General features: G+C 42.6%; 1 protein-coding gene across 5 annotated transcripts in view; it reads left to right on the top strand.

The window, feature by feature from the left end:
* Positions 1-14,510, top strand: part of ERBB4 (erb-b2 receptor tyrosine kinase 4) — a 671,761-nt gene that overhangs the window by 121,253 nt on the left and 535,998 nt on the right. Inside the window, exon 2 of one of the 5 annotated variants that reach the window (XM_069782038.1) lies at positions 1,523-1,589. The exons of the other annotated variants lie outside the window; for them this stretch is intronic. The gene's annotated coding sequence lies outside the window, so the exon portion shown is untranslated. The remainder of the gene's footprint in view (positions 1-1,522; positions 1,590-14,510) is intronic. 5 annotated transcript variants of the gene reach the window in all.

Below are 14,510 nucleotides of genomic sequence, written 5' to 3'. Positions count from 1 at the left end.
TAGCGCTGTTGAGCTCTGGGCCTGCAGTTGGTGAACAATGGGCCTGCTGCGTTTCATATTGCTGGAATTACTCCCCCTATTTTTTGGGGGGGGGGGGGGGAGGGTTATTGTTCCCCTGTTGTTTCACCTTCTGGAGTCTTTTGTGAACTGAATGCTTAAAAAATGGAAGATGTGAAGTTGAGGTAATTAGTGGGGGTCCCTGATAAGGAAATGGAGTTGGTGCTTGTCTTACATTTCTAAATGGGATGTTTTTTCGTTTTTTCTCTCATAACAAGGTCAAGTGGCACAATCTTGCATTTTCAGAAGAGCTGGGTGGCCAGCTCCCATTGAAGTTGACTGGGTTACATGAATCTGTATCTTCTGAGATCCCAAATGCGTTTGGGGCCCATTTTACTTTCATGTGTGTTTTGTAGTTTGACGGACTTAATGAGACCCAAGGAGGCAATAGAAGTCAAATGACTTGAATCAACATAAGACATCAGAAATATGGCCCACAGTGGAGCCAAAGTACTCTAGGGATGCAGAGCTAGTTATGAACGAGAGATCTGTCTTTTTCAGACTTGCAGCACCCCCCACTTTGCATAAAAGATAGCACAATCTATAGATGAATGCCTCCATAAATATTCGGTGTATGTCAACAGTTACGTAGCACAGTGGTGTTAGCTTTTTGTTATTTACAAGTAGCTGCTGTAGAGGTTTTGCACAGTAATCCAGTAGCTGGAGCATTTCATACAGAACTTTTACTTCATGGCAATCAGATGAGTGATGTTTCAGATACCAGATTTTCAAAGGAAAACTGGACATGCAAAACCCTGTTCAGGACCTCGTTTCCTCTGCCACTAAATATTGATCAGCTGAAACTATTTTGGAAGAGAGTCCTATTTTCATAGTAAGAATTTTAAGCAGCACCAGAGAAAGATCTTTCTTAACACTCTCCCTGGCACCTAGGGCATGGGCAAGCAGATCCCTGGACTGACCAAAGGTCTATAGAATAGAATATTTCAGTTGGAAGGAACCTACAATGATCCATCTAGTCCCACTGCCTGACCAGTTCAGGGCCTGACTGAAAGTTAAAGCATGTTATTAAGGGCATTGCCATTTCCCTATGGAAAATGCTGTCTGTAATTCCTAGGATGGAGGAGGTAGAATTTGGGTTCCCACTTCTGGAGTCAGTGCATAAGGAATAACAGTGCTTTGCCCTGTAACACAAAACAGCTTTCTTCAAATGTCTTGATGTTTGCCTTTGTTCTGCTATGGTACTTGTACAGTGATGTGTGTTCATCTTGAGCTATGTTTGTAGTGCCACAGAGACTGCTCTGTGTGTTTGCTGATCACATGGGATTTTGCATGGCAAAAAAGCAAATAGGGATGACAGGCTGTGCAGCTGAAAGGGGTCAGTTTCCCCCCAGGAAATGCTGGCATAGGAGCTCTCTCTGTTACTAACTCGGGTACAAATTCAACTGTATGCAATGGCAAAAATATGCCTCTATACCTAACGCTGTTGCCTGATATTCCCATCTAGGTACTGCAGTGTACTGAGGTGCAGCAGGACCAGACATTGAAATCAAAGGACAAATAATCTTTGTCAGGTATGAATACATAAAAACAAGGGAAATACAGTGTATGAACCTAGCTATGACTTTGCTGCTACGTTTCCACTTGCTGGGTTAGCTTAATGTGATGTAATGACAAGAGGCTGAATATTGAGGCACTTCTGTTTCCGTCAGTGGAAGTCACTTTCAGTTTCTGCATTACCTCCCTTCTGTCAGTTATAAGTGTCCTTAGCAAGATCACATTTATATATATATATATATATATATATAGCAACTCATCCCTGGCGCATTTATTTTCTGTTTCCTGCCTCACTTCATTGGATGGTAGAACAAGCTCCCTATGTCTTGTGTGTCTGTGCAGGCATGTGTATAGGTGTGGAATCATAAATATTGAATATTGAAGGTAGCATTTTATGTAAAGCAGAGGGTAAGCTGCAAAAGCCAAGCTGCTTTTTTTGCCAGTGGGTTTTCCCTAGTTCTCTCTGTCAGCAACGTTGGCGTTTTTGTTGGTACGTTCCACATTTCTTCCCTGTTGGTATATCTGATCCATTGCTACCAAGCTTTACAAAATGGCTTTGTGCGATGATTTACAGGTTTTTTTGTGGAATCTTTATCTTGTTGGACAGTAGCATCACTTGCCTTGCAGAAGGCTTTGAAGGTGACGGTGATCTTGAGGTCTCTCCTGTTTCCTTGTGCTCTCTCCCCCTTGCTGGTCCAGCTTGGGAAGGGGGGCATTGTGCTGAAGCACCCAGGGACCTTCTCCTCTGGCAGCGCCAGACATCTGAGGCAGCTGGCTCTGCTCCTTCCCGGCAGTCCCCTTTCTCCTTCAGTGGGAGACATCTGGGCTGCTTGGCTGCTGTCCTCCGCACCGGCTGCTGACCTGACCCCTCACTGCCAAGCCCATGCCTGTGGCAGCACCCCGCAGTTTCCCTCCCCTTGCCCACTCCTTGGTCACTACTTTTATGAGAATTAACCTTTTGGATAGCTTAATTGTGTTTCTGTGTGGATTGCAATAATGTGCATGCCTGTGCAACATGCGTCTACTTGTACGTGTGTTTTTTGACTTGGGTTGGTGGTTAAGCATTTTAAGACTGGCAGCAGTGGTCTCGAAACCCATGTGCGGAGCAGTTCTCTGAGTGTAGCCCTTGTGTTGAAATGGGAGTTGGCATGCTATTTGGAGAAACTTGCTTTGATTTCATGTGATGGACTCCTGTGACTGTCCCCAAATTAATGGAGAAACAAAAGGTTTGCATGTTCTGAATTTGTAGACTTAGAGATCATGATAGGTTAAGAAAACTTTTCATTCCTTCCATCCTATCTCTAATGTGTTGAACCCCAGAGAGTAGATGAACTGTGTCCTTAGGGCTGGCAGCAGCATTCTTTGAAAGACAAAACCCTCTGTCTTCTTAGAAGCTAGACAAAGTATGTCATGTAGGAAGGGGCATGAGTGGGCAGGGTGTGGGGGGAGGAGAACAAATTACATGTGCTGAAATAAAGGGACTAATAAGATGAATCAGGGCAACCAAGAATTCATTCATGTCATCTATGGTTGTGTCAGACCTCTGCATAGAACGCTGGACCTTAGTGATGGACTGTGGAGTTCAGCTGGGTGTTTGGTTTGGTTTGTTGTTAATTCTTTTTTCCCTTTTTTGCCTTTTCCCTTTTTTGCCTTTTCCCTTTTTTGCCTTTTCCCTTTTTTGCCTTTTCCCTTTTTTGCCTTTTCCCTTTTTTGCCTTTTCCCTTTTTTGCCTTTTCCCTTTTTTGCCTTTTCCCTTTTTTGCCTTTTCCCTTTTTTGCCTTTTCCCTTTTTTGCCTTTTCCCTTTTTTGCCTTTTCCCTTTTTTGCCTTTTCCCTTTTTTGCCTTTTCCCTTTTTTGCCTTTTCCCTTTTTTGCCTTTTCCCTTTTTTGCCTTTTCCCTTTTTTGCCTTTTCCCTTTTTTGCCTTTTCCCTTTTTTGCCTTTTCCCTTTTTTGCCTTTTCCCTTTTTTGCCTTTTCCCTTTTTTGCCTTTTCCCTTTTTTGCCTTTTCCCTTTTTTGCCTTTTCCCTTTTTTGCCTTTTCCCTTTTTTGCCTTTTCCCTTTTTTGCCTTTTCCCTTTTTTGCCTTTTCCCTTTTTTGCCTTTTCCCTTTTTTGCCTTTTCCCTTTTTTGCCTTTTCCCTTTTTTGCCTTTTCCCTTTTTTGCCTTTTCCCTTTTTTGCCTTTTCCCCCTCCTTCTTCTTCCTTCCCCCCCCCCCTTTCTTCTTCCCCAACACACTGGTGTGTTTTATAGCAAACAACAGAAACTGAACATGTACCCTACACCAACAGAATATATTTGTTAATATTTTTTGGCATTCAGAAGTAATCTGTGTCAAGTATTGAGTATCTGCTTTCCACTCCAGTGGCAAGTGCAAGGAAATGGCAGGACATTGGAGAATCATTGACTTCTAGTGTATGTCATTAGAAGTGCATTATAAAGCTTGGCACAAGGTTTGTCTTAATCCATCTCTTCATATACTTTAGAGAAGAGAGAGAGAGAAGTGTTGTCAAATCACCAAGTGCCTCTTCTGTTCAAAGCTCTCACATCTGAATGCAGGAGTGCCCAGGTGTAGCTGTTCTTCCAAACTCAGATTGGTGATCAAAAGCAAATTGAGCCACCATACTTCCAGCCATCTGCTGACTTTGGCATCTGCTGGGGTGAAGGATGACCATCAAGATGTATCTTCCCTTACTTCTTGTATGACAGGGAATGTCATCTAGGTCCCTAATGACAGGTAGATGTTGATTTAGCTGACTGTTCCCTTTCTGTATTCTAACAGTAAGCACTATTAAGTGTGATGGAAAGAAATACAGCAGTAAAACTGAAGGACAGAGTGGTGTGGGGGTTGGAAGGAGGCGTTCATTACTCTCAAAAAGTCACTTGTTTTGCTTTGGCTAAATGGGTTTAGTGGGATAAATCTTACAGGATTTAAGGAGATAAATCCTGGGAGCTGTGCTCTTCCTCATGGTGCTGCCTGGAGTGAAGTACACAAACTTAACCCTGTTCAGTTATCTGAGGCAACTCAGGTGGTATTAAAATTAGGTTAATTTCAGATTGGTTGTTTTTGTTTATATTAAAAGTTTTTCCACTTTCTGCCTGGTGTTTTATAAGCTATTCCGTAGAGGTCTGATGCTTTCAGTCATGTCTTGCTTGATATGTAGTCGTGTATTCTTTTTTTCCAGTTTGAAAAGGTATAATATGTCATTTCTGCCAGCATTTGTCTCTCCTAAGACAGGCAGCTTTTGTACTGAAGTTGCCTTCTCACTGTGGCAAGTACCTAAAATCAGTGAGATCCTGTATTGACAAGACTCTTAGCTGTGTTGTGTCAATACTGACAATTAAAAGGTGACCTTTGCATATATGTGTGTGTATAAGCATACACTTAATGTATGTACATATGTGTGTATATGTAGGATAAATGAAATTATGATTTAAAAAAAAAAACACAACACACCAAAATTGCAGGTCATGTGCCTTGCAAGGGATCTAGTTCTAATTATAAAAAGACAATAAGCTGTCCCTGATTAGACTTGTGGCCAGATGACATGGTAACCTTAATTTTTAACACTCCTTGAGTCTGTAGATTCGCAGCAGTCGGAGTTAATGCAAAGACACAGGGCTTTTGTGTATATAAGGTTAGAGTTAGGAATTTCTGGAATGCCACAGTTAAAGAAAAGGCATATTCAAGCTGTTAGTAGCTTGAAAAATAATAATGCCTGGAGCTATATAACATGTTAAACATTAACATCTGCTTTCAAACAAAAAAGAAAAATATCCTGCTCTTCTTTAGAGAGAGAAGCCAAGCTGGAATGCTGAATGAAAAATTAATTTTTGGGGGGTGTTATTTTTAAAAATAAACCAACTGGGCCTGAATTCTTTCTTGACACTTAAAAATTACCCTATTTTTGTGAGGATAAGCTAGTTGCTCAGTTCCTGTCCATCAGCTGACACTACAAACTCTAAGCAGGCACTTTCTTTCAGCACTTTATTGACAAACCACTTTTATCCAAATGCTAGGGGCAATGTGGGTGCAATTCTGAGAGTGAGTGATGGGGAACTTGCTCACAATCACTGGGGACTCCAAGGTAAATTCACCTGAAAGCTTGTTTGAGCATGAGTGAGAGTTACCATACAGCTTGCGTACACCGAGTAGGAGAAATCTAATGATAAAAGAAAGAGTGTGAAGTGGGAATTGGAGTAAGTATTTGCTTGCTGCAAATATCCAATCATTGAATCTGGTGAAAGGGCAGCTTTGGGGAGCCTGGATGTTTGTCATAGCAAAAGGCCAGCCAGCTGATTTTCATCAAGAGAGGTGGTGTTGGTGTCTGAGTTGTGTTTTCCTCAAAAGTTGAGACGTGGTGAAAATCATTTAAGTGCAGTCGTTTGCTGAGCAAGGCTGTGAGTGCAGTGTTTGTCAACAGTTTTTGCTTATTTAAAAAATTGTTGTGACAGTAAAAATAGGAATTCAAGACCTGAACTAGAGAAGTTTGATAATAAAATATACATAGAGGCCTCGGGGGACGTTGCATGTCTTGTAGAAGCTGATTCCTGCTGTTTTATGCGTGTTGTGTTCAGAGTTGATTCAGTTTGTCGCTAACTAGTGCACATGACTTCTGCTACATTAGCATGGTTAAATGCTATTTCCCAGTGGTGGGGCTAGGTACAGACCCGAGTTGAAATTGCCTCTAGGATGCAGAGCTGAGATCAGCTTAGCCAGAGGCTCCCTGCTCTTGTGCTGGCTGCAGACAGGAGAGGCCTTGGGGTTGGTCTTTCTTACTTGTATGAAGGTTGTACCTTGCAAGCGGGCTGTATGAGCACCAGGTACTCTGGATAGGCCTTTCTCATGTTGGTCATGTGGAGAAATGGCATTTGGGTTGGTCTTACACTGCCCCAATATCTGTTTAAATGTTATTGCTTCATGAGTAATTATAGCTCCAGTGATGATAATGGATCATACAGTCTTTTCTTGTTATACTGGATCAGCTTTACAATGGATGTAATGTCATATGTTTGCACTGCAGTATTTATTTATGTGTGTGTCTTTCTCTTCTAGAGGGGTTGGGTAGCTGTTTTTGCAATCACATGCAAAAATATAGCAGGAGGCTTTTTTTTTTTTTTTAAATTGGTAGTGAATTTGGACACTAGAAACTGGGAGTTCAGAGATGGAACACAGCCTTTTTCAGAAAAGTGTGCCTCTCAGGTAAGTTTCATACTCCAAACTGAAGCCACTCAAAATAACTAGTTACTGAAAATGTAAATCTTGTTACTAATCTCAAAAGCTGTGAAACATAATCCTCTCATCAGGAATTACTGCCTCTTAACTACTCCATCTAAGACTGCATAATTAGCTGAATAGTCTCATCTTTGCTAGACATTTAACCTTATATACTTATAATTTATGGTGGATTAATTTAACAAGTTTTAAAACTTCCAGAGTAGAACAGGAGTTGCGATCCTGACTGCGAACAAGCTTTATTCATATTTGCTCTGCTTCCCTTTCCTTTGTGTCAGACTCTTCTGTGGCAGCTTATAATACTTCCAGTGAGTGGCCACCTGTAAAAGCCAGCAGTGTGTTTGTATAGATTAGTGAGGTGATATGCGACTGGCTCCCTGTTGGCAAAGTGTGTAATTTGTGCTATATACTGGTTCCACACAGGCCCAGGGCATCCGATCCACATCAGATCCAGAGCTCATCTCTCCCAGTTAGCAGTTCACTTACACAGCTGCCTGAAGACTGGGCTGGTCTTGATTGTTTTCATTGTCCTTGAAATATTCTGTGGTTTTGTGCACGTGTGATTTGTTAATGTTGTTCTCCTTGGTGGAAAGCAGCTGTCTTTTGATACGCAGGAAGAAATCAGATAGGTGAACAGACAAGGAAAAACAGGGTGTGGTAGTCGGGAGATGAAGAAACACTCAAACAGAAACACTCAAATGGAATCGCTCTACTGTGCTCCTAGCAGGAAAAATTTAATTTCTGGCAGTACTGCTTTGCATTGACTCCAGTTACTATCTGAGGCCTGTTGCCACTAAGAAAGTAGTTTTTGTGGCAGTGGGTCCTTCAATATCTGGCCTATTCTCTTTCCGAAATGCCTGTTTTCTCATTGGCATGCGTGGCTGAGTCCTGTGACAGAGCTGGAAGCCTGCAAGAATACCTCCAGCCATAAGTAACCCCTGAAAAACCTGCAAGAAATTAACTCAGATTTTCTATCTAACTTGGATCATTAATTAATTCTATCTCTGCCACCATTACACAATTAGAAATATTGCCAGTGTCCAAATGTGCAATTACTACATCTGTTAGGAAAGGGAAGAAACAAAAGAATTGATGTTGATGATAATTTATACTGACACACCAAGGATGGGGAAAGCACTCAGGGCACTGAAGACCTGGCCAGAGATTTCAGCTGAACATTTGGAACGATCTGATGATTTGGGCAGATTTGGATATCATTCTTCCTCCTTCTCCTTTGTTTTTCGTTTATCCCCCACCACCCAGTGACCCAAAAGTCTTTTAAAGTACACTAGTCTACTGTTCACACATCAACACTGGAAAATATTCCAGGGCTTTGCAAAGATTTGGTTAGCAGGGAAGTCTTTCAAATGGAAATAATTTTTAATATATATATGTTTGGGGTTTTTTTTTAGCATTTTGAAGGACCTTAAGAGGTTGTTCTGTATAGCACTCTGCACTTCTGTCACTGTGCCCCTTGGGTCAGACCAGTGGTTCAGCCAACTCAGTCTTCTGCCTCTCTGGATGGTAAAAGGGACTGGTGTTTAGGGACAGGAGGTAGCCTGGCCTTTCCTACAGCACCACACCCCCAGTTGTTCTGGGGATGTAAGGTTCCTGTCTACCGTCCCAATACCTGTTTGCGGACCTATTGTCCATGAGTTCATCCAACCCCTTTTGAGTCCCCTGGCACTGCCTGTCTCCCCAGCCTTGTCCGACACCTTGTCGGACACCTTGTCCCAGGTGTTCACCACCTTCTCTGCAAAAAAATTATTTTATCTCTTATAAATTGATCTCTTCCTAATTGTACCAATTCCCCCTACTTCTTGTTCTGCAGCACTTGGCAAACTGCACATCCTTAAGCTTATACACTGCATCCATGTTTTTGTAAACCTTAAAACAGCAAACCCTCTTCAGCTTTCTCCCCCCAGGCTGGGTAGCCTGAACCCTTGTACTCTCTCCTTGTGCAAGGTGGCAGCTCCATCCCCTTCATCGTATCAGTTGCCTAACTGCTGCAACCTTCCCGAGACCAGGACTGCATACAGGATGGGGACATGCCAAGGGCTTGTGAAGTGGCAAAACAACACCTGTCCCTTTCACATTATCCCTCCAGATGAATCACAGCATTTTGTTGATTCTTTTTTTGGAGGCCACTGCACAATGAGCTGATGATTTCGGATAACTGTCAGTGATGACTCCAAGATCTGAAGTTGTGACTCCCATGAGTTCAGCATCACCGTCATGGTTTAGGTTATTATCCCTATATGTATTACCTTTAAGCTTATTTAGTGAGGCTCAGCTGTTGCCTCCTTGTCCACTCAGCTTTTTGGCTTTCTGCTGTTGTTCTTCACCATTGTTGTCCCATTTGACTACTCAAAATGATTTTGTTTCATCTGCAGGCTCTGAGATTTCACCATTTCTCCTTTCTCCAGGTCTGTGATGAAGGTATTGAATGAAATCCTCATGGACACGTATCCCTGGGGGGCCCTGTGCTAGCTTTTCTTCATCGCCAAGCCTTTTGCTTCCTAACCAGCTTTTGGTCCATAAAAGAGACTTTCCTTCAGGCCCATGACAGCTTAGTTTCTTTAATAATCTTTCGCGTGGGACTTTGTCAAAGGCTTTTTGAAAATCCAATTATTTTGAAAATCCCTTTCATTCACACGCCAACTGACCACCTCATATGACTTCAGGTTATCGAGGCAGGATTTCCCTTTATAGAAGACATGCCAGTTCTTTCCCAACAAGATCTTACTCATCTATATGACCAGAGGTTTTATTTTTCATAATAAACTTTACCATTTTAGCAGGGTTGGAAGTTGGCCTTGGTGGTCTCCAGCTCCCAGGACCCCCTCTGAGGCCATTTTGGGGATGGGACTCATTCTGGCCAGCTGCCATCATCTGGCACAGCGGCTGCTGGTGCTGTAGTCGCACGCCTTGGCCCGCTTGCCTGCATTTTCTCACTGAAGTTCTTCCACCACTCTCTGGTGAATACCACCCTGCTTGTGTGGTCTCGTGCTGCCTGCAAACTTGTTTTGGCTAGACTTAGCTTCTCTGATATTCCTTCTGCAGAGATGCCTCTGGGCCTTCTGGGGGTGGTGACGGGAACCCGGCTGCTGTGAGGGATGGCGAGGCGCTCCTCTCACCGAGGAGCTGCGAGCAAAGGAGGGAGGAGGTGCTCTGCCTCAGGGACGGTGCCTGGTTCTCCTCAGGAAACATTTTTGGCTCAAAATGGTGAGGGAGAAGGTTGAATCCTCTGGCGGTGCCTGGCTCATGGGTTACACTGGTGTTTTCCGGTGGATGCCTAGGCAGTCCCTGCGGGTGCTCACTGCTGCCCCAGTAGTAACCACTAAAATATTTGTATACGATCAAGGCAGGCCAAGACCCTCGTCTGGCTTTGGGAGCATTTGTGGAGATTTCCATATCTCCTTCAGGTATGTCTCCCCCTTTTTTTTCCTTCTGTTTTTTCCTGTGAAAGGGACACTCAGGAAAATGGGGTCCCAGGCAGGAAATGGCAGCCACGCTCCGGCCAGCTCCCCTGCTGCCTCATGGATGGGCTGCTCTGAAGGGCTCAGCAGGGCTGTGGGCTGCACAAAATGTCGCCCTGCAGCCCTCTCCTCCTCCTGGGGGAGCATCACTGTGGCTGGGTGTTGGTGTCCCCCAAAGGGCCCCAGAGGTTTGGGGGCCTTTTTGAGGTATTTCTGCCCTGATGTCATGGCACTGAGGAAGACAGGGTGGCCGCAGGTGGCCCCTGGCCTGAGGCACCTCTAGGGGACTGGGTTTACAACAGACAAAGCTGGAGCCCAGTAACAAAACCGTGCATGTTTATCCACTGGGGAAAAAACCCTTTTTGAATCCATCACAGAGAACATGTGTGGAGCAAATTTAAAAAAATATATAAAAAACCCAAGAGGTTTGGAGAAAAGAGACCATGTTTCCACGTAGCTCTTCCTGCGGCTCCAGGAAATGTGGGGGCATGCAGAGCAGAAGCCACAGTGTCTCTGAAACTTCAGGGAAGCTCTAATAAAGCATCACCAGCTCTTTAGCGCAATGCTTGTCAGAAAAAATTCAAATGTGGTAGGTCTCGCATGTCAGTAGCTCAACAGATGCTAACTGTAAATGTGATGTCCCAGACAAAACCATGTAATTAATGCTGCTTAACACAATGGCATTTGGATAAATGCAAATACAAATTGAAAAAGCATTAAAATAATGTCAATATTAATGCATTCTGTTAATAGTGGTGGGTGGCGACTCCTGAGATTTCTAATTAGTTATGCTCGTATGCAGTTGATCGAAAAGGGATGGTGTGGCTGGTTTTACTGTGCTGCTGCACCCTTGCAGTCTTTTAAAATATTTGGTAACCAGACAAAGGATTTGTTGAGACTGTAGAGAGCAGGTGCCTGTTGTCTTACCACAGGCAGAGCGTTTCGTTACCCTCCCACTAATATTGGCTCATGGCATTGTGCTGGGCTGTGTGTGTGTTGTCTGTGATGCTACTATGGCCACCATGCGTGTGGAGTTTTCCAGGTGCCAGCGGGGGAGCCAGTGGCAGTGCCTGTGCCCCATTGCCTTTGTCTTAATGAGGTGCTCTCCATTTTCAACCTGGGAGAGGGGTGGAAATCTTGATGATTAAAGATGCTGTGCTTGCTTTCTGATTTCTCATTTCTCCTTATCAATAACTCCTTGCAATCCTGCGGTGATATGTACTCCCTATGAAAAATTAATAGCTACAGGCTCCTCGTTACTGAGGCAGCCTTCTGATGCCCTGACAAGGGAAAAACATACAAGCTAGCAGGCAGTGGAGCTGCAAGTGGAGATCAAGGTATTCCTCTTGATATAGAAGATGATGGCTGGCCATCTCACTCTCTTTTTACTTTAATTAGTGCATCAGTGCCACACATGTTTTTAAAACTAGAATACAACTTTATATCTAATAGCAGTGTTACGGATCCTTTATGAGTTGTTTTGTACATCAAATCCTTTTCTTGATCCTTTAGTGGGTTTAGCTAAACTGGACCTTTTAAAGAGCTTGTCTAATTTGAGGAGATGATGGAGGTTTTTGCACCACACTGGCCTCTGCAGAATGTGCTAGGCTGTAATTCTGGCCATGCTGAAGACCATCACAAGCTTTCTGTTGATTTCAATAGGACCAGGATGTTATCTAACCTTTTAGTACAAAGTAGGATGCTAGCTCATTGCTGTTAAAATGTGCACATGCTTTTTGATCATGTGCGTGTTCTTTGCCACTGTATATACCAATACACATATTAAGTCAACCATGTCATGTCTTGTAAATCAATGATACAGCACTGCTCTAACGATGAATTGATGCTGCATTGACTTGGCTGTAGTATTTGCTATATAGGTGAATTTGATACATGCATAGCTGAAGTTAAGCTTCTTGGAGTAGATTTAATAGGGATAGCTTTCTCATTTCCTTGAATTTCTTAATTTCTTTCCTGAAACTCTGTAGTCATAGAGTGAGATAAATGGCAATATTGACCCTACAGAATACTTGTTTTCTCAAGGTCTACCAGATCAAAGCTTTCGGAGGCCCTCTTTTTCCTTTTGAAACTGAGTCTGAGATTGATCCGTAAAGCATGTTTCCTATCATTGGAACAAAGATGGGTATATTTATTCTAACTGAAATTCTGTTCCATAGAAATGTTCTTAATTTTAGATGGAATACTGTTGATTTTGGTGTTGCAAAGTCCCACTTGCTTCAGCAGTAAGTTGATGGCTGAAATGCAACCGAGGGAAGGTAGGCACATCTCTGTAGGTTTTCAAGGATTAAGAAAATATTTTACCTTTCACTGGTGCTTGTTTCCTTGTTCCCATGGTGATGGCTATTAGTGGATGGACCAGCTCTGAAGTTGTAAGTAGCAATAGCCAAGTTGTATGTTATATGCTGCAAGATAGCTTAGTAATAGATTTTCAGATGTATCTGCAATTTCTGGGTGACCAGCTGGAGCTACTGTAAAGAGATTTTATTTGCAGGGTCCTAGATACTGTGCAGATTTCCTGAAAGGAGATTCCTTTAAAGCTTCTTAAAAATCAAACCTTCCAAACTTGCCTATTTTAGTTTTTACATATGATGTAAGCTTGCAAGCAGATATATTTGAAGGTGGATTTTTTTTTTTAAACCTCTTGCAAAAAGGCAGTGTTTGGGGCAAGCTAGTCAAAAGGAGGAATTACTTAGAGCAAGTGTTTTGCACATCTATCACTGTATGTGCAGCCAGACAAAGCAGCTATTTTAGAAAGGGAGCATTTTATTAACCTCAAAGAGGTCTACAATCTGTCAAACACAACTGACTGTTAACTCTGTTGCTGGAGAGTCTGTCAGGAACAGCAAGTCAGTGACTGAGACCAACGTGCTAGATCTGTTCAGAGCAGTACCTGCTATTGAAAGGGTAAGGAAATATTTAGGCATTGGTTAACATACATAAATAGTGAAATTTATCTTGAAATACTGGAGTACGTATGCTCAAATTTAGAACGGCAGCAATCTTCATGTTCTAGTATATCTGTGCCCCTCCTGCTCTAAGCCTCTTGGAAGATAGAAGAGCTGCATGTGGTATATTAAGCACAGACTATTTTTCCTTGTTTCTACAAGGTCTGATACAAGAGAGTCCTGGTTTCCTAAGGAGTGTCTGTGGGGGGAAAATTAATGGCATAGCTTTTTATTTTCAGTCTGGAATCAGATAAAACGTTGACTTGCTTAATGTCTAGCTAAATTTTTTTTTTTTTTAAGAAAGCAAGCAAGCAGTAAACTAAACCTGGTACCCCATAACGCTGGCTGGCATTTTCAGTGCAGCAGAACCAGGGATAAGAGAGCCATGTGGGAAATATTCTTTGCATAGTGGAAAGAAATCTCCCCCCTGCAGTGTTGCACGCAGGCAGGCTCACACACATCCCCACAAATACTGTCTCAGCACTGTGCTGGCAGGAGGCAAGGCTGTGATGGATGGTTGCCTTGCTAGAGAAGTCAGTCATGGATGCCTCTCACCCGTTTCATTATTTAATTACAAGCAGTCCGAATGCCGGGCAGTAAAACTGCATTTTCACCCATAGCTGATTTCCATTTTAGTCTGTCATGTTAATAGTGAAATTAATTGCTCTAATTGTGTGCAAACTTCATCAAATTCATGTTTCTTCCCTTTTTTTTTATTGAATATTTATTAAACTTCATGTCATGTCTTGCTTGGTTGCTAAAAGTGGTCCAGTTGCTGCATAACATTATGCTTTAAAATACAGGTTGTCACATTTTCTCTCTTCCTCTTGAATTTTAATTTAGATTGTGAAGTTTTGCATTTGTGTTCATATTAATCATGCCATTTGAAGAAAGAAGAATGAGTTTGCAAAGCATTCTTGTCTTTTTGTAGGCTACAGTTCTGATTGAGCCTCTTGTTTAAAGGAAGAAGCCCTGTGAGGGCCGAATCTGAGGCTTGTGTGTGTTCCTGACAGAGGGGTCTGCTGTTGGTATGCATGGACTGGGAGCGAGAGGCTGTTTTCAGAACACTAGAATCAGTTTAAGTTTGTGAAATGTTTATCCCTTTTGAGCTGTATGTGTTTGTGTACTTTTCTACTGCAGACACATGCATGAACTGGTCAAGTGACACGTGTGGGGAAAAAATGAGCAGTGGAGTTTGTTGTCCTCCAGGAACTTTAAAGAGAAGTGACACAAGCCTGAATCGATTCTGGATTCACTGTTG

Source organism: Haliaeetus albicilla, chromosome 4 (genome assembly GCF_947461875.1).
Source record: "Haliaeetus albicilla chromosome 4, bHalAlb1.1, whole genome shotgun sequence".
NCBI lineage: Eukaryota > Metazoa > Chordata > Aves > Accipitriformes > Accipitridae > Haliaeetus > Haliaeetus albicilla.
Note: the sequence above shows the minus strand (reverse complement) of the source record. Positions and strands in the feature narration are given on the sequence as shown.